Consider the following 24,228-nt stretch of genomic DNA (forward strand, 5'->3'; position numbering starts at 1 on the left):
CATCACCACAACCCGATTAGTGGTACCCAATCTCAACATCCATTACACTACAACTCTCACGGTAGTAATCGGCTCATTATTCAAAGAATCGTTGCTGCATTACTAGGGTCCACCACTGACCTACTGTCGTCATTCATTTTCCTTGGAATATTAATAGCTAACCATACGGAGTCCATACCTGTCGTATCAAATTCTTCTAAGGAGTTAACATAATCACCATTCATAATTCATGAAGAACACTCCAGATCCTGACGTACTTTCATGACATGAGGCAGATAAAATTGCAGAAGAGTTTCAATAAAAGCAACAATAGGAGGTTAATACCATTCTTAATCATATGTCTTTATCAGGAGACATGAAGCTCAAAGGTTTATTTAGTCCTTTCGTAACATGGTCCTGGCTTATCTCAAGATATGTCCTTATAAGATAGATTTCCCGCTCACGGCGATTATATAAATTAAATCTTTACCAAACTACTATCACGGTTGAGTATTTCACAGTCATCAGAAGGAATGTCAATCTTCCAAACCATAATACAACCTTCACGGCTTCAACCATCATCATTGTATTCCTCTGGCACGAGCGCCTATAATTATCCTCTTACATTTAAAGTGTCGGCCACCTCTTTGGCCTTTCCTGATAGTAAAATTTCCTTAAAATCAAAGTCATTTTAACCACCTCCAACTAAATTTTCTACCTCATTTCAATCACTGCTTATGTGAAAATTCTTTTCTTAAATCCTGGTGAGAAAAAAAAATCACCATTTTCCATAAGTCATTGCCTTAGTCTTTAGATGTGAATATTGTCACGACTGACTCTCGATCATACTTAGGACGTCTCTTATCTTGGGTCCTTCTCATTTTCACCAATATCGACCTTCATTGGGTCGATCTATACTTTCTTATGGTTCAACACGTGCCCACATGGCATTATTATAATTATGTCATATTTTCTTGATCAAAATTTCTATTCTTGAGAACTTTGAATATTACCTTTTTCCTTGTAAAACCTCTAAGGTTATCCTTAAATTCTTCATCCGGTACTCCTTAGGTACATGGCATATCAAGATACCATTTACTAATACTAGAACCATTATTTAAGTACTTCTGAAAAATTTCTCTACTGATCTTTAAAGGTTGTTGTTACCTTAGTCCTTCGTTCCATACTACCCAACTCATAATGTCCCTATTAAGGGTGAAATGCCAACCTTTATGCATTCCTCTATGGTTCATCTCAAGTTATCGAGGTTCCATCCTTGATTCCACCTTTTTTAAAAAGGTACTTGCATCCTTCCATAGATAAATCAAGTCATGTATCCCTGATAAGGGTGTCTTATTCAATCATTCCCATCTCGATAGTATATGCCTAATTTCACAATAACATATGTATTCAAAATGAGGTCAATCAATATGGCCTCCAAAAGATAACAATGGTTATCTACTTTTTTTCCTAATTTGGTAATGATCACATGGATGTTCTGAAAGATATTGGTCGTGTTCAACGTGAACTTCTTCTTAATAAATCCTTATTTACTTTTCTTGTTTATCTCAACAGTCATCTCAATGTTGGGATATATTTTGTACTTGGTGTCTCCCTTTTGGGTATCAAGTCACAGGTGTTACATACACTTTCCATTTGTGAAGGTTACTTCCTTCATACAATTTCCTAATTTCTTACTTTCTTGTCTCTTCCGTCTATCCGCGTCTCATTATTTATCCTTCGAACTATCTCAAGGTTTCCTCGAATCCTCCCAACTTAAAGGGGATAAAATATATGTATCTCTTATTCCTTCAATCATCAACTTTAACTCATGGTGAATCACCCTTATCCTGACGATTACATACTTTTCTATTTCTATTGCTACGAGTCTTTAGGGTTTCCTCATACCCAACTCCCTTATCATTCCTCAAACTCTATTGCCTTTATATTCCTTTCCACTTTAATTTCTTTTTATTTACCTCTCTCTTATAATCATTTCACGAACCCACTAATCATTGACTTCAAACATCACGTTGTTCTGGGATTCTTTTCATCAGAACGAATCTTGACAACTTTTACAATCTTATATTCATAATTTATCATACTCGTCCGCCTTTGTTTCGGCTCTAAAGCTTTTATACTATCTCCATAACCTTGGGAATTACTTTCCCGAAAACAATTGTCTGAACTTTAATCAGTTTTTATAACCTCTGGCTCCGTGCCTTTCTTGGCCTTTCACCAACGGGTGGCCTCTCTCTTAGGATGGTAAGTGACAAAAACAGTCTTTTGCGCTTCGTCAGTCATTTAAAATCTCAAATGATTCCTATATTTCCTTTAGCCAAGCTCTTGCCTCGACTGGGGCAACCTGTTCCTTGGAACTCTGAGAGCTTAGCGACTTAAAGGTCATGAAAGGATTTCCTACCGCATTGTTTCCTCAAGGTGATGGTTGGGAATAAGAGTATAAGTTCTGTTTAGACAGGTCCATGAATTTCTGTATAGGAGTACCGTCCTGGTTCTCCCTATCTTGCTCGACTTCTGTTTTCTCAGTATGAAATGTTTTCTCATCCTCCCCATAATCGGGGTCATCTTACATGTTTTAAATCCTTATTTTCCACTTCATTATGTTATGGGTTCCTTCTATCTTGATGGCGTCCTCCCTGACTATCACATTCAGGGTTTGCCCTAAATCTTATTCCTCGAACTATGACTTTCATCTAAGATCCAGTCCTTAAGCTCTTGAACATTTGGAACCCAAATTCTGTAGGGATACCTCATTATTCCCTCATCATCTTTCTAGGTATTAATCTCTTCTCCGATCATTGGTTCTCTGCCTCTATTCATCACTTTTTTCTTGGCACAATATGATCTTCTTCAATAATTCGGGCTGTATTGCAATCTCAAACAGCTTTTCGGTACCGGCTCCGGCTACCTTCTCTTCTATTTCCATTTTCTCAAAATCTCTTGTCAACTCTCCCAAAGATATTTTCATCTTGAGTCTCTCTTTTATACTAAGGGCATTAGCCACCATTTTGGCTTTCCCTGGATGATAAAGAATCTCATAATCGTAATCCTTGATTAGCTCTAACCACATCCTCTGGCGCATGTTGAGCTCTTTCTGCGCGAAAATGTACTAGAGAACTTATGGTTTATGAAAATCTCACACTTTTCTCCATAAAAGTAGTGCCTCCAACCTTTAGGGCAAAACTATTTCCACGAGCCCAAGCTCATGGGTGGGGATATCGAATTTTATATTCCCTTAGTTGTCTTGACGCGTACGCGATTACCTTGCTGTGCTGTATAAGAAGCACCCTAATTCCTTATGCGAAGCGTCACTACAAATCAAAAAAATATCTCCTTTTCGACCCGGCAACGCCAACATAGGGGTCGTCACCAACCTTTGATTCAGTTCTTAAGAGTTGTTCTCATATTTCTCTGTCCATTCGAACTTCTCAGTCTTACGAGTAAGCCGCGTTAAAGGGGCTACTATCTTTACAAACTTGAACGAACCTCCGGTAGTGACCGACCAATCCTACCTCTGGTAGTCGCCCTAACCATGGTCATCAATTACTCAGTGGTCCTTTATTCATTCTTGTCAGGATCCTTCTCAGCAATAATCCCTTCTAGGACAACATCCTCAACCGCTACATCCTCAATATGAACATCATCCGGTCCCGTGTTAGGACGCTCTATCGGATCCACAATCTGATCTCCAATACCTAATAAAATATCATCGCGTTGTTGCTCCTCAACCTCAGGGTTCGGAGTCCCGCTACCATATACGATAACGAACTACGCCTCTAGCATGATATTTATAAGGGTTCCCCTAAGGGTTTTAACTGTCAATACTACGTTAGGTAGTCCGACTATGAACTTGGCAAGAGTTCTTATTTATCTTAGTGAACTTATTATTTTAATGTCACTTCATCTCTGAGGTTTATAACGCTTAGCTCTGATACCATTTCTGTAACACCCCCAAATCCGGGGTCGGGGATCCGGGTTGTCATGAGTTCTATTTCCCTTAATAATACTTAATCTTAATAATCAATCAACTATTGCGTACTGTGACCCCACAATATACACACACACCACAAGTTATAGTCTCAGAGATGAATATCCAAAATAACACAAGTCATTTTATTCCACAATTATAAGCCATTACACCTCAAAAGGGTTTCTGAATAAATTTACATATTCTTTGCCATTATTACAATTCATAATACACATAAGTCTGGTACATCAATAGTTGAAAACCTAGCCTATTGGTAGTTCCTACCTCAGCTACGGTGGCATCAACGCCTAGAGGAAACTGCGAAAATTTTCCTATCCGCTCACGAATTGGGAGCTTGGTCCTGTTCATCTTGTCTATCTGTTGTTGTGTGATGAAAGAAGAAAGCAAGGGTGAGCAACAAGCCCACCAAAATAATATGTATAATGATTAACAATATATGAGCATTCTTATAGCACTCATGAAAGTCTTGGTAAAAAAGAAATGAACCAAGTTTGATCTCTTAATGCGACCAAGTCGCAAAATATTTAGTATATATGTATACATACTTTTCAAAATCTTGAAATCCTCTGTCATGTATAATATACACAGAGTTCCAATTTATAACTGTATATAAAAAAATATCGTTGCAAGGTGATCTCATATATCTAACCTTGTCTCAACGTTTTTCTGAAAATATTTGTCATGCATAAGATAATCATTAACCAGATATAAGTTGAAAAGATGAAGTTACGAGATACTCCAATATACTTATATCTTTTTCGAATACTACTTGAACTACCACCGTTCAAGGTATAATCCGTTTCAAAAGTTCATCACATAGATGAGACTACAAGATAAGATTTGAATAGATTCAATCCTTGAAATATCATTATAAATAATGAAGTTACCAGATACTTCATTAAGTCCCGATATATATATATATATACACCTATATATATATCCATTTCATACACTCCTTGAAAACCTCTGTTATGAAAATTATAAACAGAGTTGTAATATCCAATGAATTTGGAAAGGAGAAAACCTTGGCATAAAGCTGATATCTTGCTGATCAGGTAAAGATACCAATAAGTAAACTTTTCTACTAGTAGATGGACGAATTCCCCACTGGTCATCACCCTGGCCGCATTAGGACCTATGCTGGACTGCCACTCATCCACTTACGCATTGATGGACTCCCACTGAGCCACTTACACTTTCATGGACGCCCACTGAGCCCATGTTGCTTATGCCGACTCAAATAGATGGACTTACTTCCTGAACGTTGGGCAAGTAATCAAAATATTTTCTCAAAACAGCAACCTCGTTGCGAATATAAAATACACCACAGAGCCGGATCCCTCAGGTTTTGAGCGAGTATTTAAATCCCCTTCGAAAGGAAGATCTTAAATATAAAAATGAGTTTTGGGATCCGCTTTAAGTTTTAAAAATCATTTTGAAGACTCAAAAACGTTTTTAAGAATGTTTGGAGTAATGCTGATTTAATGAAATAAATCAGTCCCGATATATTAGAAAATATCCGAATATTATTATTTAAATAATATTCCCATAAGGATAATCTTTATAAAAATAATTTGAAGTAGAAGTTTTAAAACTCATACTTGAAATGAATAATAAATAACCAAAGATATACTTATACGAAAGTACGATCTTTATTTGAATAATCGAAAATGAGTTTGATTATCGAAACATTATTCTTTAATAAAATAAAGAATATTATTTAATAAATAAGCGGAGTCATAAGTCCTCGAATGAATATTCAAAATAATATTCATTAAATAAAAGAAACGGAGTCATAAGTCCTCGAGTGAATATTCAAAATAATATTCATTAACTAAAATAAAGTTATCGAATAAACCTTATTCGATTAATAGTTTTGAAAACTATATCTATATATATTTAAACATATATGTATATAATATACTCGGGAACATCGACTCCCGGTCTAGAAAATGTTCACCTTTGGGTCCCCTATACTAAGGGTATACGCAACTACTGCTTATCTCTAGCATAGGTATTATGCAACTTATAAGCATTTGAATCAACAATTAGATATCAAGATTACGAAACAGGCATGCATATAAATATCATATAATATGCTCCAATATATCTCAAGACTTTGCTAATAATAATCATGCACTTATCACAAGATAATGCATATACATATATACATCACAACAACAGTATAACGGGTAGAAAACTTGCCTGAGTGTTCCCGGATAGACTTAAGCTTAGAGTGGGTCCGATAACCTAAGAACAACAACATAAGTTGGAATTAAACCCCGGTCTCTTAAGAAACTAGACTTTAACCAATTGAACCCTAACGTTCGCTTATGGTCACTTCTTACGCTTAACAAATCACATAAGTCATTCGAGTACCCTCGGCTCCACCATTTTTAATAAATTAACCATTAAGAATTTTAAGGAGATTCTTTCGCGAGTACTCTACCAACTGCCTAATACACTTTAAATAATTGTTTCATACTCCAATTAGTCATTTAAGGGCCTTAACCAAGGTTTCAAAGTAAGGCAAGGGGTAATGGTTCGTTCGCGAAACGCCGTTACTTAAAACGGTCATTTCTCCTAATCATATCAATCCAACTACCAATCAACAACAACTCAAGATACACATCAATGCTACTGATTTCAGTCATAATAAGCCCAATAATCTCAATTTAATCCAATATCATACTATCTTCAAATTCAACCAAACTTCTAAATCAAACATGGTTCAATTCATGCTTAAACATTTAAACTACTACTCCTCCATTAACAATCATCAACACCTCAATTAAAATCCAATCACTACAAACCCAACCAAAATTTAAACACACAAGAATCATGCTTCTCATGAACTATATTAATCAAAACCACTCCTAAATATTCAAAGTAAAACTAGGGTTTGAAGTTTTATACCTTCCTTGAAGCTTTTAATCCATGAGAAATCCTTGGAATGCCCATGGAAGCCTTAATCTATGCTTAAGCTACCTTGACCTTACAAATAAAACCAAGAATCAAAAATTTGTTCTTGAAAGTTACTATTCACCCTAAACTAAAATGATTTATTTGAGATAGAAAACCTTTGATTCAATCACTCAAACTACTTGCTCTTCTTAGTTATGAAATATAGGATCCAAAGAAACAAACCTCTTGAATTATGATTGAGTGGAGCTTGGGTTTGGAAATTTTTCTTCTTGTTTTTCTTCAAAAAAAACCGTGAGCAAGGAGATGGGGGGGGGGAAGAGAAATGAATGTGTTTGATTGGTTGCTTTGTTTTTGTTGTTAATTAACCTTTTACCATGGTAACATTTGTGTGGCTTATAATCAACCAACAATTCCTTCCCATTGTGTCATGCTTATGTCATCCTCTTATGTCATCTTCCCACACTTGTCTTCTTCTTGTTGGTGTGATGACATCATCATCACTAACCTCTTTGATTAACTCCTAATTACTTGGCTAATGATCGCTGATCTGTTATACGGTTCGCTTAACTTTCGTTTTCATTTATCATTTGAGGGATCATACCCGGGATCTTATTACTTGGGTTTCATTAACCTTTCTCAATACATTATATCCCTTTTATGATCCTCTCTTATAATCCTTGAATTTAAATCCTTTTTATCCTGTTACCTTATACTCAATTCTTTCGGTATCTGGTGGATTTTCGGGAAAAATCAATGTGTTCGAATTTGGATTTTGACGATCTTTACATACACTTATATACCATATAGAGTACTAATAAGATCTCAGAATAACAATAAAAGAACCCCTACAAAGTGTGGTATGAAAAGTTTTCTTATTCAGCATAATCAGCAAAATCACTATTTATAAGGGTTACAAAAAGTCCAAAATTTTGGGATTATTACAATAGCTATGATCAAAAACTTCCTTTGTGCAGTGGCCATGGGAAAAGGCCCAAATATATCCATTCCCCACATAGCAAAAGGGATGGGAGAATTGATGGAAGTCAATATCTCAAGAGGTTGTCAAACAACCGGTGCATGTTTCAGACAACGTTCACACTTCTTCACATAGCCTTTGGCATCGACCATCATCTCTGGTCAATAAAAGCCTAAACGGGTTATCTTATGTGCCAGTACTCTACCCCCGAGTGCTGCCCATAGATACCTTTGTGTACTTCTTCAAGAGCTAAACGTGCCTCATCAAGTCTGAGACATCTTAAATAAGGAACCACATAAGATCTTTTGTACAGAATCCCATCGATCAAGGAATATCTCAATGCTCGAACAACCAATTTTCATGCTTCAGTCAAATTATTTGGCAGCCAACCAGTTTGAATATGGGCCTTAATGGGATTTATTCATGATGTCCCCAACCCTATAGGGGCTACAAGCTTAACATCAATGCTCCGTGTTTTCAAAATGCGGAAGTACACACTCCCTGAACTCTTCTCTATCTCTGATGAAGCGAACTTAGACAACGCATCTGCCTTAGCATTTTCCTCCCTTGGAATATGCTCAACATGGCATTCATCGAACTGAGTCATCACAACCCTTACTAGGCAGACATACCTAGCCTTTGTTTCATCACTTGCCTCAAACTCTCCCTTGACCTGGGATATGACCAGCTTTGAATCCCCACAGACTTTCAAGTTCTTGACCCTCAAATATTCCTGCTAGGCCGAGGCCATCTATCGGAGCTTCATACTCAGCTTCATTATTTGTTGTTGGGAAGTCTAACTTCATGGCATATCCAATCAAGAACCCATCTAGGCTTTGTAAAACAAGCCCTGCCCCACTCGAATTTGTTTTTGATGCTCCATCAAAATAGAGAACCCAATATTCCTTCTCCTTGTTCTGTTATCCTTCATTATCCTCTTTTCTCTCCATACCCTGAGGTTAACTACTTTCCTGCCCCCTAACTTCTTGGTTGGGGATGGTAGATTCAACCATGAAGTCAGTAAAGGCCTGAGCTTTTATTGCCGTTCGTGGCTTATACTTTATGTCGAATTCTTCCAACTCAATAGCCCATTTAATCAGCCTTCCACTAGCTTTAGGATTGTGAATAATGTTTCTCAAAGGTTGATTCGTTAACACTTCAATTTTATGAGCTTGGAAGTAAGGATACAATTTCCTTAAGGCCATCACCAGGGCTAGAGCGAATTTTTCAATAGTCAAATAATTTAACTCAGGTCCGTGCAAAATCTTACTGACGTAATATATGGGTTTCTGGACTTTAAGTTCCTCCTTAACCAATACATTACTCAAGGCATTTTCTGAAACGACCAAATATAAGTACAAAACTTCATTCAGAGCTGGTTTGGCCAACAACGGGGCTTGAACCATATACTTCTTTAATCCCTCAAATGCTTCCTGACTTTCCTCAGTCCATATGAAATCTTTTACATTCTTCAAAGATTTGAAGAATGGTAAACACTTGTCTCCAGATTTGGAGATGAATCATCCTAGAGCCACAACTCTTCTAGTGAGTTTCTGAACGTGGTGGTTCCATATCCAGGATAGCTTTTATCTTATCAGGATTGGTCTCAATTCCTCCCTTGGAGACCATCAATCCCAAAAACTTTTCAGATTCCACTCCAAAAGCACACTTTGTAGGATACAACATCATTTTGTGATACCTCAGAACCTCAAAAGCTTCCCTCAAATGGGCTATGTGGTCAATATTTACCAGACTCTTAACTAACATGTCACCGACATAAGCTTCCATAGTTTTTCCAATAAGATCCTTGAAAATCTTATTTACCAACCTTTGATAGGTAGCACCTGCATTCTTAAGACCAAATACCATAACAAGATAACAAAAAACACCAAAGTCAGTGATGAATGATGCCGTTGGGATGTCATTCTTATGCATCTTAATCTGATTGTATCCACTGGATCCATCCATAAAACTCACCATCTCATGACCAGCAGTAGCATCTATCAATGTATCTATCCTTGGTAACGGGAAACAATCCTTCGGGCATGCGTCATTCAGATCAGTAAAATCCGTGCACGTTCTCCATTTTCCATTAGCCTTCTTTACCATCACAGGGTGTGCTAACCATTCCAGAAATTGTATTTCTTTAATGAAACCAGCCTTCGAGAGCTTTTCCACTTCTTGCTTGATTGCCTGCTGCCTCTCGGGGGAAAAGCTCCTTTTCTTTTGCTTTACCGTCTTTCGATTTGAATCTACATTCAACTTGTGGGTGATCAGTTCCGGGTCTATGCCAGGCATATCAGCTGCTAACCATGCAAATACATCACTATTCTCTTATAAAAACCTCATCAACTTCCCTCTAAGGGGCTCCTCCAGTGACGCTCCAATGAAATTTACTTTCTCAGGATCCTCGGGAGCCAAAGGAATCGGAACCAAGTCTTCTGTCGGCTTCCCTCTTTTCTCGTCATTCTCACGGATATCCAGATCTTCAATAGGCAAAACCTGCCCCCTACTCCATCTTCCCTAAGAGAGGCTACATATCAACTCCTTGCCATCTTTTGATCTCCTCTCTCTTCTCCAATCCCGTTTTGGGTGGGAAACTTCATCACTGAATGGTAAGGAGATGGGACTGCCTTGAAAGCATATATTCCCATTTTTCCCATAATTGTATTGTAAGTTAATCCAGCCTTTACCACTATAAATTCTAACATCTGTGTTGCTTGTTTTGGTTCCTGACCTATGGTTATCGTCAACTTAAGTATCCCTTCCACGGGGCACTCAACTCCAACGAAACCATATATTGGCATGTCAGTTGGGGTTAATTGAGAATCATTATAACCCATCCTTATAAAGGTACCATGAAGCAAAATGTCCACCGAGGCACCATTGTCTACAAGGACTCTTTTCACTGGGTTGTTCCCTATTATCGGTGTTATAACCAGAGGATCGTCATGAGGAAATTTGACCCCCTCTAAATCAAAATCATTGAATGTCATTGTTACTCATGTCCTATCCCTCTTCGGGGATTCCCCGACAATATGCATAACTTCTCTAATATAGGCTTTCCTCGAGTTTCTGGATGAACCTGCAACAGTTGGTCCTCCAAAGATCGTATTATTTACTGGTCCTCGGGGCCGAGGTTCCCCAAATATTGCATTTATCATCGGTCCCCTGGGTTGGGGATTTCTTCCTTGATCATCCCGATCCCTTTTGCGATCATAGAAGTTCCCTCTTCTATTATTATTCTTATATCCTCCATCTCTGGTATACTTGCTCAGTCTTCCTTTCCGAATAAGGAATTCAATTTCTTCCTTCAATTGCCTACACTCATCAGTGTCATGACCAGCATCCCTGTGAAATCGACAATATTTGCTCTTATCTAGCTTGGCAGGATCAGCCTTCAGGGGCTTCAGCCAACGAACATCTCTACCTTTCTCGATTTCCATCAAAATCTGACTTCTAGGAGCGTTCAACTTAGCATATTTAGTGCACTTTTGTCTAGGTCCTCCCTTCTTCGGGGTTAAATCAATATTTTGCTCAGTTCTGGGATACTTGTCCTTAGAAATATATTCAATATCAGTCTTTCGCTTCTTGCCACCAACAGGCTCATTATTAACTACCGTCTTTCTCATGCTTTCCTCCACTTTGATGTACTTCCCGGCCCTGTCATGGAGCTGCAACATGCTTTCAGGAGCCATTCTCGATAGGGTTTGAGAAAAGGCCCAACACTTAATAGCATCGTTCACGGGATGCAGCAACAGTGCATTAGAGAATGTCCTGACATGATTAGCGGGATCTCTAGTGCCATCATAAGCTTTGATGGTGGGCATCTTAAACTTCCTTGAGATATGGGCATTCATTATCTCTTCAATGAATTGTGGAGTGGGATCACCAGGATCTCCTAGGGGCAGAAGATCATTTGGATCAACCCTTGGGACAACAGTCCTTCTTTGTAGCGGACCATCCATATCTATGATTGGAGGAGGGTTTCTCCTACACGGTGGTAGTGGGGGTCTTGCGGTCAGGTGCGCCTCCAGGTCGCACTTCATCCTTTGGATCTCATCCTCGTGACCTCTGATTCTCTCCTGCACTTCTTGTGGATTCGTCCCTCGGGTGCTCCTAGGACGCTGATTACCATCAGGCATCAGCTCTTTACCAGCACGCCTCCTTCTTGGATCCACATCATCATCCGAAGACTCGGAGTCTCTCTCTCAGTGTAAGGCCCAGAGAATTCTTGATCCTCCGGAATAGGAGCCAAACCACGTATGTAGGGGGTGTCTGGCCTTGCGCTTCACTCCGATTTGCATGTCCACTTCCTCCAACCTCGGGTATAGGGGCATCCTATAGGGGGGTTAGTGGTCACAACAGTGGAATACTCATACCCAACAGGTCGAGAATTCACAGGTGCAGTAGCTGCGGAAATTGGGAATTCGTCCCTTGAGGACCCGGGGGATTCGTCCCTTGTGACTGAGGCTCAGTTTCCCCTATCTGGGTTCCTCCTTGGGTGGTGGCATAGGTCGAATACGGGGGTATCTCCACTACTGATGAAATTGGTTGGGTTGTCATAGCTGGTGTTCCTTCGGGGGTGTTGCTCCCACTCCGTGTTCTCACCATGGTTGTTGTTATGCTTTCCCATAGACGGTGCCAAATGTTATGGATAAAAAACTAGGGTGTATTAATCGTTGTATTTACTACTAGGGTTCGTGAGCTTTGAGGCTCGATTTGACTGCTCTTGTGTTTCGTGACTCGATCTGCCTTTAACAAGATGCCTACGTGCCTTGCTGATTGCCAATGATCAAATCAAAAAACGTAGTTCTATTTGTGGGGTGAGGCCCCTTATATAGATGTTGGGAGTCCTTGAATTGGACTAGGGTGAGGAGACTTGGTGGACAAGTCTCATAGTTAGAATGGACTTTGAAGTCCTAGGAAGTAGGAAACTAATTCCCTACTCTATGAGATTTCTTGGAGACCAATCTCCAAGGAATTGTGTACTTATTTGGACTTTACTCATCAGCTGATTTACCCCTTATTAATTAATTATGAAATTAATTAATATTCAGAAATTTTGGGCCTTCTTTGTTCCATCAGGCCTGATTAATGTGTTAACCTTCTTGGGCCTGATCAATGTGTTAACCTTCTTGGGCCTGATCAATGTGTTAACTTTCTTGGTCGGAATGTCATACACATGACCTTCTTTAATGGGCCTTGTAATCCTTAATATAACATTAATGACGTAATTAAGGTTCATTTTATCCCCTATCAATAGAAATATAATTTTTACAAATTTTGAAAACAGAAATCCAATTTTTGCATCTTTTTAAAATCACAGGAACTGAAATGCAAGGTTTACAAAACTACAGGGGAAAATTGGTAATTTGTACCATCCCCGTCGATTCGCCGACGGTCGCCATTAACGGCGACCCCAAGCTTTTCCGGCCACCTGATAACTGCCCGAAACTTTACCAAATTAACACGGAATGCTCTATTCGATATCAGGAACACAATTATGCTAACAAAATACTCAAACAATCACTGAATAGCTCAAAACGTTGGCCGGAAGTTTTTCGCCGCCGTCGACCTTGATTTTCCGATCAACGCCTTCCGGTTACCCTCTGTTCAAGCCACTGGTACCAATCAATTTCTCTTTACACAATTTATTTACTGGTGTAAACAATTTAAGTTAATAACCCTTGAATCAAAAATGCCTAAAATTCAATTAAGAACATTCATACTATATAAACCCTAATTTATTATTTCGAAAATCAAACCCAATTTTCTATATGTTATTGAACTCCAAATTCAACATATGATATACCAAAATGATCATAATCAAATTATCTACAACATGCAATCATCAAATTATATAAACAACATCAAAATCAAAAATTCATAATTATTCCCAAATTAATTCAAATTTAAATAAGATTATAAAAATTACCAGTTGATTCTGCAGTAGTATGGATACTAGAATCTGATAGTACTCTTCAATACCTTTATTTTGGTTACTTGAACTCCAAAATCAGATATCGATAACACCTTCAAATCTCAGTTTGATTATCAAGAACACTATGAATTTAGGGTTTTTATTTGAAAATTATATATTTTTACTGTTTGCAAATGATTATCTGTACAAAATAAAATACGGTAAGGGCTATTTATATTTACGGAATATTGGGACCCCGTTGGATCTTATTGGATATAAAATTAAATACGTAATTGATAAAACAAATCCAATTTAGTACCGGTTTTTGAGATAATTATAAAACCAAGCTTTTTGTAAATACGGTCTTGGTCTCAGCACTTTGGTTACACGAATTACGAGAAGATAATATAATAGTTTAATCAAAATATCCCGTTTCTCAAAAATACCGGTTTTATCGATTTACCGAAACGAATATTGTATCGAAAATTTTGCGCCAGGACCCGCACGGGTAAAACCGTACTCCGGATCGAAAAAGTCAAAACATGGAAAATGCTCAAAATATTCCAATTAGGTTAAAAGGAGTTTTTCCGAGACTTCCTGGTTGTAAAAACGTACAAACGATTGAATTCGGCTGGTTCCCGATTATATAAAATAGTTTATAAATACTCGGAAAAATAATTTAATAAATTTATAAATCTATTATAAAATCATATAACAACATAAATTTAATAGAAAAATATCCCAATTATCTATACTTTATTTTGGACATATAAAAATTAGAATACTCAAATTTTATCACATTTAAACATTCAAACACAAATACCACTTAACAGACAATTCACCAAAATTCATATAATAAACACAGAATATTTAATTATTGACAAAAATAATTATGCGATATATCCCGGATATTACATCCTTCCCCCCTTAAAAGGATACTGTCCTCAGAATCTCTTAAGTAAACAACTGAGGGTACTTTTCTCGTATATCACTTTCTAGCTCCCAAGTTGATTCTTCAACTCTTGGGTTTCTCCACAATACTCTTACCAACATTACAATTTTATTTCTTAACATCTTCTCTCTTTCTTCTAGAATCTCTATCGGACTCTCTACATAAGACAAATCTGCCTGAAGTTCTTTTGGCTCGTACTCGATTACATGCTTGGATTCTGGATTATACTTATTAAGCATATATACATGAAATATATTATGAATGTGCTCCATATATGGGGGTAACACTAATTTATATGCTACCTTGCCGACATGTTTCAAAATTTCAAAAGATCCAACGTATCTAGGACTCAGCTTTCCTTTCTTTCTGGATCTAGTCAATCCTTTCCATGGAGACACTTTCAACAATAATAAATCTCTGTCTTCGAATTCCATATCCTTTCTTGATTGATCTCCATATTTTCTCTGACGATCCTGTGCTGCAATTAATCTTTTGTGAATAACTTCAACAACTTCTTTTGTTTTTTGCACCTACTCGGGTCCAAGTATCTTGCATTTTCCTACTTCATCCCAATACACTGGTGATCGGCACTTACGTCCATAAAGAGCTTCATAGGGTGGCATTCCGATACTGGTATGATAACTGTTATTGTAAGAAAATTCTACTACGGGTAAATGCTCGTCCCAACTTCCTTTAAAATTAATATCATAAACACTTAACATGTCCTCAATTGTCTGAATCGTTCTTTCACTTTGGCCTTTCATTTGTGGATGATAAGCTGTACTCATATTCAATTTAGTTCCCAAACATTCCTGAAAACTTCTCTAAAACCTTGACTTGAATCGTGGATCTCGATCAAATACAATAGATATGGGGAATCCATGACAGACTACTATCTCCTTCAGATACATGTGAACCAACTTGTCCAGTGAAAATATTTCATTAATAGGCAGAAAATGAGTCGACTTAGTTAATATGTCAACTATTACCCAGATGGCATCGTGGTTCGCTTTCGTCCTTGGTAATTCGACTATTGTTATTCCCTAACAATACAACAAGAATTACAGAAGGGGGGGTTGAATATAATTTTGGCTTCTTTTTTTGAGATTTATGAAAAATGGTTCTAACTCAATTTATATCTAACTGTATGATTTTCAAACTGCGGAATACAGAGTTTAAGTTAATCAAACATAAAGTAATAAAAACTCAACTCTTTAAAACTTTCTAGTGGATTTGAATATATCCACTACATATATATATATATATATCAAGAGAACCCTTTGAGGCTTGAATAGCTCACAGCTTCTTTACAAGTGAACAACTAAACTTGCAGAGAAATGCTACAGGATACAACTTACGAATGTTTCTCTAAAAAATATGTTTTGCTTAGTCTATTGTTATCGTTGTTCTACTTGCTACACTTGGTTTATATATCACCAAGTTTACATAGAATAAGACAAGAAAATAAAACAAAACCTATCAAGTCTAACTCCATGTTGCTTCACTACTCTATTCCAGTATCTTTGAAAATCTTCATAACTTGCATGGAAATGGTAATGCTTTTTTGTTCTCAAAACCCTACTAAACAGGCTGCCACATTCCTTTTGCAAACACTCAATGCATATGACTGTGTTGTCACTGTCAACAGATATTTGAATTGATCATCCGTCGGGTACATGCTTATTATCCGTCGGGTAGCCTTGTTGATCATCCATCGGGTAGCTTTGTTGATCATCCGTCGGGTAGCCATTTATCACTTGACTCCATTTCATTTGTGTAAAATGAGAAGACATCTTATATTTACATTAAATCAACCTATTCTGCACATCTACTAGTAGTCTACTTGATTCATAAGCTACTACAGAATGTTATACAAAGTTATTTGCAGAAATGTGCTACATGACTTATTGTTACATAAGCTACTCACTCGATGGATATCAATTAGTCAATTATCGGTACTATATTGAATCATCCGTCGGGACTATAATTAATCATCCGTCGGGTGCTACAAAATTCACTAAGTTAAATCTACTAAGGTGTTTTGTTTGGCTTATCATCAAGTACACAACATATTCCTAACAATCTCCCTCAATTTATATCTATTGGAATTATAGCCATAAATTAAGAGAAACTTGATGATAACAAAACTTCCTAAAGATACAGTTTGAAAAATAGTAGATAATACTAATAAGTGCTATAAAATGCTGAAAGTTGAACAATACAAAGTACACAAAGAAATTGCTCAGAATTGTTATCAAGATGCTCCTCTAGTCTGAGCAGATAGATCTATTTTCTTGATTGTCTGGATTCTTTCCCAAGCCTTCTGTTATTTTCTTCAATTTGATTCTGAAGTTGTCTATGGAATTCAAGTTCATCAGCTTCTGAGAGATTTAGCATTTCCTGCATTTCCAAAAGAGTCTCATTGCTAGAGATACTCAATTGGTCCTCCAATCTGAAAAATCTTCTAACATCTTTGTCATCCATAAATTCCATCAGCCAATAGGGCCTTAGATGCACTCTTTTTCCTATAAAGGGAATATATAGTGTTTTTGGAAGTGCATCTTTGGCTCTAATACTCCTTAGGTCCTCAATCCTCTTTAGAACTATTCTTCCTGCAGTCACATTGTATCCAAAGTTCTTTTTGAAGGATGAGTAGACTTTAATCAAAACATATTGGCTTTCTTGGAGAATCCTGTGAAGAGGGCATGTCATCTCTTTCCCCCCTTGTATCTAAATACCAGTCTTTCAGGAAGATGTTTGTAAGCATCAATTCCTCTTACTTCTTCCAGTTCATCCAAGTAGAGTTTCAAGTCTGAAAATTCCTTGATATCATAAATGTACATGAGATCCCTCTTGTTGACTGTGAGTTGGGATTTAGTTAAAGCTTTGGATTTGAGAAATACAGGCTTCACTTTCTTGCTAGCTCTAGTCTTTGTCTTCTTTGTCTTGAAGATGGGTAAATTTAGCTCAGGAATTGGTAAACTATCCCAGTCTACAGGCTCATCCTTGGGAACAATTGGTTCACGATGAATATTTCTTGTTGGATCAACCACTTTGAATTCTTCAAATACCACTGAGGGTTTTGATGTCTGAGTTGTAGTTGTAGGCTTTTTGGGAAACTGGTCTTCCAATTCCTCATCATTAAAGTTTACTTTCCTCTTGGAATGAAGTTTGTATCTAAATCTTCTTTTCTGATGTGATTCTTCTTGCATTTTCAGATCCTTAGGTTCAGTGATTACAGTTTGTTGTACAGGAGGTTCTGTTATGGTTTTTACAGCTTGAAGCTTGGCCAAGATAGCAGCTTGTTCTTTCTTTTGCTTTTGCTTCTTAGCATCCAAAGCAGCTTGCTTCTTTTCTAGCCTTATTCTTTCTTTCTCTTCCTTCTTAGTTTCCACAAACAGTGGGTGTCCAACCACCACACAAATCACCTTACCATTTCTGTAAATTTTGGCAATTCTCCTTTTAAATGCTGAATCAGCTGGATCCTTATAGAATGCAATAGATCTTGATAATAGTTTTTTTTCATCTGGCTTTGGTGTCTCAAACACTGTATCCATAGGATTCTTTTCTGAAAACTTTGGATAGTTCCATTTGGCCTTCATGATGAGATCTTTCTTTGAAGATTTAACACATAAAGTTTGACCCCCTTCCAGATAGTTCATACTTATATCATTCACAGAGATTTTCATGACTTTAGAGTGATGATTGAAAACTTTGTCTGGCTTCTGTGTTCTTATCAATTTTCTTCCAATTGATTGGACTCAATTGCTTTTTCTCAGCTGTTCTCAAGCTGGCTGCTGGTTCTTTGATTAGATCTATGCTATCTTTAGCAGGTGGCTTTGTGAAAACAATTGTTGGCACAATTGGTTTACTTACTTGAATATTGAGCACTTTTTGCTCCCCCTCACTTCTTGATTCTCCTTGACTGAATAAGACAATTGAGCTTTCTTTCTCCCTCTTGGAAGAGGTTTCTTTCTCCCCCTTTTTGTTATCTGCAAGTTGAGTAGAAGAGGAGGTTTGTGCTGCCACTAGCCTTTGAAGCAAGTCTGTTTGTTGTGCTTGGTGAAGATGAATTGTTGTTAGAGAAGCTTCCATTGCTGTCATTCTGGTATCCAAGGAATCTATCTTTGTGGCAAGATCATAATTCTTCCTGAGTTGTCTCTTAATGTCAAACATTGTAGCTTCTGGAAGTTTGGAATCCAACCTATCATAAATGTCCCTTTTCATTTGATCAATTTCACCTTTGATAGAGGTGACATCCTGAGTATGTTAAAAACCTTGGATTTTTTGCAATTGAAGAGAAGCAAGATGTGCTTGCAGAAGCTTCTTGGTGCTGGCATTTGCTGTTGATTGAAGAACAGAGTGTGTTTGACTGATAAGTTGGATGAATGTGGTCTTGAAATGGTGTTCATCACATTTCTTGGAGAAGGCCCATGATGGCATGCCTGATCTGGAACTAGGGCTACTTCTCCCCCTATGTCCAATGACTCTTCTTCACTTTCTACATCCTCACCACCAAAGAAATCTTCTGAACCACCAGTCTCATAATCAATATGACCAGCTGTAGATGGCAGAGCTGTGACTGCATCATTTGCTCTTTGCATAGACTGTGTGGTGTGCACCAAATTGAGCATCATTTCTACATTTTCAATGCCCTGTCCAGCTAGAAGTTGATAACTGGAACAGGGTGAGTAAATGTCTCAGCATCCAAGGAGGTAGAATCTATAACAGCTTGAATTTGCTAAAATAGTCCCTCTCTGTTTGCATCCTGGACATTCATTAACTTACTTGGAATGACATCTACCCTTATATCTCCTGTACCTGCATTTCTCTCATTAACTTTCTTTTCTTGCCTCAAGGTCTCACCTTGGCTCCCCACTCTCACACCCTCACCTTCACCATTTAAGGTGGGACTCCTCTCACTCACTTTTTCCAGTCCTGAAGAAATGGACTGCATTAGATCACTCTTTTCCTCTCTTTTTTCCTGGGAGCAACCCATACTCTCACTCAAATTACTCGCTTCCCTCAGTCCTAGGAGTGATTGCACTACTACTAAGTCTTCTGCACTTGTAAGAACAGATGCAATTTGAAGCTGTGTAGAGACACCTGACGGATGAGAAATATCCATCGGGTTAGCAGTTTGACTATCCGACGGATAACTGCTGTTAAGCTTATCCGTCGGGAAACAATCATTACTCGACGGATGAGAAATATCCATCGGGATAGAAGAAATAATTGAGTTTGGAGTGGAGACTATTGTAGACTCTGTGCAGATTGATGAAAATTTTGGCACAGATGTCTCAACAGTCTCAGAAAGAAATGGCAAGTGAGCCAACAAATCATCTAGAAGATGATGCTCACTTGCATGGATTTTTGGCTTCTCCAAGAGAGTAAAAGATGGAGAATTTGGTTGAGATGTATGAATCATATCAACATCTAATGAGTGTGTGGGAGAGTTTGGTGTTTCAGGTGCTTCAATTATAAGAGATTTTGGCTGTGACTCCATATTTATTGGAGCCACATCAACCTGACTTTGAGAAGGTGCAGTGACTAGGTCTTTTGTACTAATTTGCACAGTGTGTGAACCCTGTGCATCCCCAAGTGTTTTTGGTTTCTTCTTTCTGGTATAAGTTTGGGGTGAGCTTCCGTCCCTTACCCTCTTGGCATGTGCTCTTGGCTGAGAGCTTGTTTTAATGGTAACATCCTTTTGGGAGGATGAAACCAGTAATGCGCTGATTTCCTTATTAAGAACTGCAGTTTGTTGAGAAACTGCAGTGTGGCTGGGCTGGGAAACTCTCACCTCTCCATCCTTATTCTTAGGGCTTCTTTGATTTTCACCCTATCCCTCACCGTTCTTTCCCACCTTCACACTCCCCTCTTTAGGTTTGGTGGATTTTACAACTGATTTCTTTTGAAAGAAATCAGATGGGGCTTTCTTAGCTTTGAATTTAGGAACTTTTGTTGGTTTGGTAGCTTGGGTAGGCAACGGTTGGGTCATTGACACAGTTGCCATAGCTACATTGGAAAGCAAAGAAATTTGTGAGGTTGAAAGAGTGGAGACAGAAGAAATTACCTCACTTACCTGAGGTCCCTCTATTACTGGAAAGTAGAATAAGGGAACCTTCTTGTGATGGTTGGCTCTATTTAAATCTGCAATGATCCTTCTTTTTTGAACCCAACAATTCAGCTTGTTGGTTGGGTTCTCAATTACAATTTCCTCAACAAGGTGGTTAGCAAACATCATAAAAAATCTAGCATAATAGACACTTCTACCTCTCTTGTTGATCTCTCCTAACTCAAAGCCTAACTCAAACAAAACCAAGTTACTGAAATTGAAATACTTATCAGTAACTAGCATGTAAAGCATGTTAAGCATAGAAATGTTTATAGAGTCAAAGTTACTAATTTTACCAGAAAACACCTTAGTGACTACATCACACAGGTAACTCCATTCTTTCCTAAGACCCAACCTCCTAATTTCACTTAATTTAGAAGTAGTGAGTGCATAGCCCATAGAATTAAGCATATTAACAATATCAGTGTCTGTGTGTGGAGCAGTTACAGTATTATCAGGAATCTTGAAGCATGCTTTAACCATATCACTATTTATGCAAAACTGCTTACCTTTCAGAGTAAATGTGATGGTCTTGTCTGTCGAGTTGTATACTGCAGTTGTCCATATCTCTTCAACAACCTCACAGTAAATGGTGGGTGATTCCAGCATGGCATATTTAAGTTTGCATTTCTTCACAAAATCCATCATTTTGTGATAGTCACCAGACTGTTGAATCTCCTTGTTCACCAAGGCTGAGAAGTTGTTTTTCTCATAGATATAACCGGTTTGAGACATGATTTTCACTACAGGTGCCATTGTTAGAGGTTTGGAATTTGCAGAGAGAGAGTTTGCTTTTGAGAAGAAGGAAATTAGAGCACTTGAATCTTGAGAATGATAAAAGAAATGAATTAAAGTGAATTTGCTTTTATACTATCTCTGAAATTAACTGAAAAAAATAATAAAGTAAAATAAAGTAACCAATAAAAAATCCCCAAAATAGTCGTTTAAAAATAAATAAACTGTAAAAATTCTGTCACTTATCCGTCGTGTCATGCTTAGAAGTTATAAGTATACTCGATGGATAATGTTCAGGGAATTAATTACTAGGATTGAGATAATTCGATGGATGAGGATAAATCAGTTATCCGTCGAGTTTTCAAATATTCTAGAAAAAGAATTAATTTTATTGACAAATTGTATTTCGACGTGTTAGATATATTTGTGATGTCATGTCTAATGTGATTTGTGTTTAGTTTTCAGATCTTACTTAACAGGACAAATCAGTACTTAACTGGAAATCAGTACTTATACTGAAGTCAGAACTTAAGATATCAGAACTTAAGTTATCAGAACTTAAGTTATCAGAAGATAATATCAAGACTTAAGGAGACGTTCAGATAAGGAAGATATGCATGGAGAAGAATTCTATGAAATCATTACTTAATATCAAGACTCAAGTTCTGATGCTAACGTGGCAGTATTTATTTACTTGGTTTATTTTTTGGTCATTACTTGAACGGTAATATTTTTACAGAATATTGGTTTATGTATGATAAAGTAGTCATAATCATTTGTTTAGTGGGAACATTTTTTTTAAAAAAAAAACTGAACGTGCAATGTAATTATTACTTATTTACTGTGCCCATCAACTTTTTCCTTAACTGCTGCATGCCTGACAGGTGTAAAGGTCTGTTCCACTTCTTATTAACTGCTGTCACGTGGGGTGTCTAAGTAAAAGAGATATAAGATTTTCAAATCTTTTATTTTCATTTTTATTCTACTCTCTCTCTTTTCTTATTCTCTCTCACATTTTCTAACGGTTTTCCTTACAGACATTTTCTCAAACACCTTACAGGCACTCTGACTTCTCACTTATGTCTGATGGCACCCAAGGATTTAATTGTTGATGGAGCCAAATTTGTACCAAATAACTATGCTGCAATCTTGAATAAGGCTGCAGCTCCATCATATTTGCACTTTGTGCAAGATTTAGTAACTCATAGTGAGATTGGGTATGCTTTGACCCAACCTCAAACTATTTCAAGCCAACAAGTGCTGACATTTTGGAGAACTGGGCTTTTTGATGATGGTGGTGCTACTGGTACTCCAAGCACCATTTTCACATCAGGAGATGTCGAGCATATGGTTACTCCTGGAGCAGTTCGTAAAGCTCTCCACTTACCTGAAGATTGCACATTCTCAACAGTGGAGGATCCTGTCTTACAACAGCTCATGGCCAGTTTGGGCTCTGAGAAAAGTTTGGGAAAGCTGGGTCAACTGAAAAGAGCAAATATCAGAAAGGAATGAAATTTTTTCTTTGATTGTATCACTAAGGCGTTCGCCAATAAGTGCTCCAACTTTGATGCTATTCCCATCATGAGTCAACAAATCGGGTATGCCCTTATTTATCAAACTCATTTTGATTTTGCAAGTGCTGTGCTAGGTTTCATAGGGGATAGGATGATAGAGGATAGGAATGTAGTATACTTTGCTAGATTCTGTCAGCTTATATATACTTTTTGTTGTGCTGATGAACCCCAATTAGCCAGTACTTTAATTCCACCCTTTAAGCTTGCAAAAAGGGCTTTTAATGATTTTTTAAATGTTGATATTAAGAAACAAGTACAGAGACCCTTACAGATTCCTCAGTTAGTAAAACAGATCTTGGTAAATGCTGATCCATAAACATACACATCTGTTTACCCTGATGTCCAACCCACCAACACATCACAGCCAACTCAACAGCCATCAGAACCTACCATCTCTCACCAACCTCAAACTTCTCAAGCTCAACCAACTCAACCATCTATCAGGACATATTTCAAACCATCACAGTCATCTCAACCTCAACCTTCAGCACATCCTGTGAAGCCTTCATCTTCCAAACCTAGGAGGACTAAGATAGTACTTCAGTCTCAACAGAAGAAAAGGAGAATTGTTCTGAGAGATGAGTCAGACAATGAGGTATAAGTTCAACCATCAGAACCTATTGTTGTAGAAGCTGAAAAGATCACTTCTCAGAAAGATGCTGAAACTGGGAGTTCTAGGCCCCTCAAAAGGCTTAGAAAGCCAAATACTGATGATGAATCTCCCAAAGTCACTAATTCTGCAAAGAGAGTTAAAAAGCAAAGAGCCAGGAGGGCTTTAAGTGTATCATCACACTTTGAAGCAACTCTGGAAGAAGTAGCTAAGGAAGGGGGTCAGGAATCTCTGATCCCAACAGAACCTATAGTAATTGAATTACTCCCTACTGCTGAATTAGCTCAAAAGTCTCCTATTCAAGAACAAGGAAATATTCCAGAGCAAGTGCTTACACCTCCTGTGTCTCCTGTAATTGATCCAGTACATCTTGAAGACCCAGGTACAAGTGTTGAAATTGATATTCATAACTTGGTTGTGCCTGAGGTTC

Source organism: Apium graveolens, chromosome 2 (genome assembly GCF_009905375.1).
Source record: "Apium graveolens cultivar Ventura chromosome 2, ASM990537v1, whole genome shotgun sequence".
Lineage (NCBI taxonomy): Eukaryota > Viridiplantae > Streptophyta > Magnoliopsida > Apiales > Apiaceae > Apium > Apium graveolens.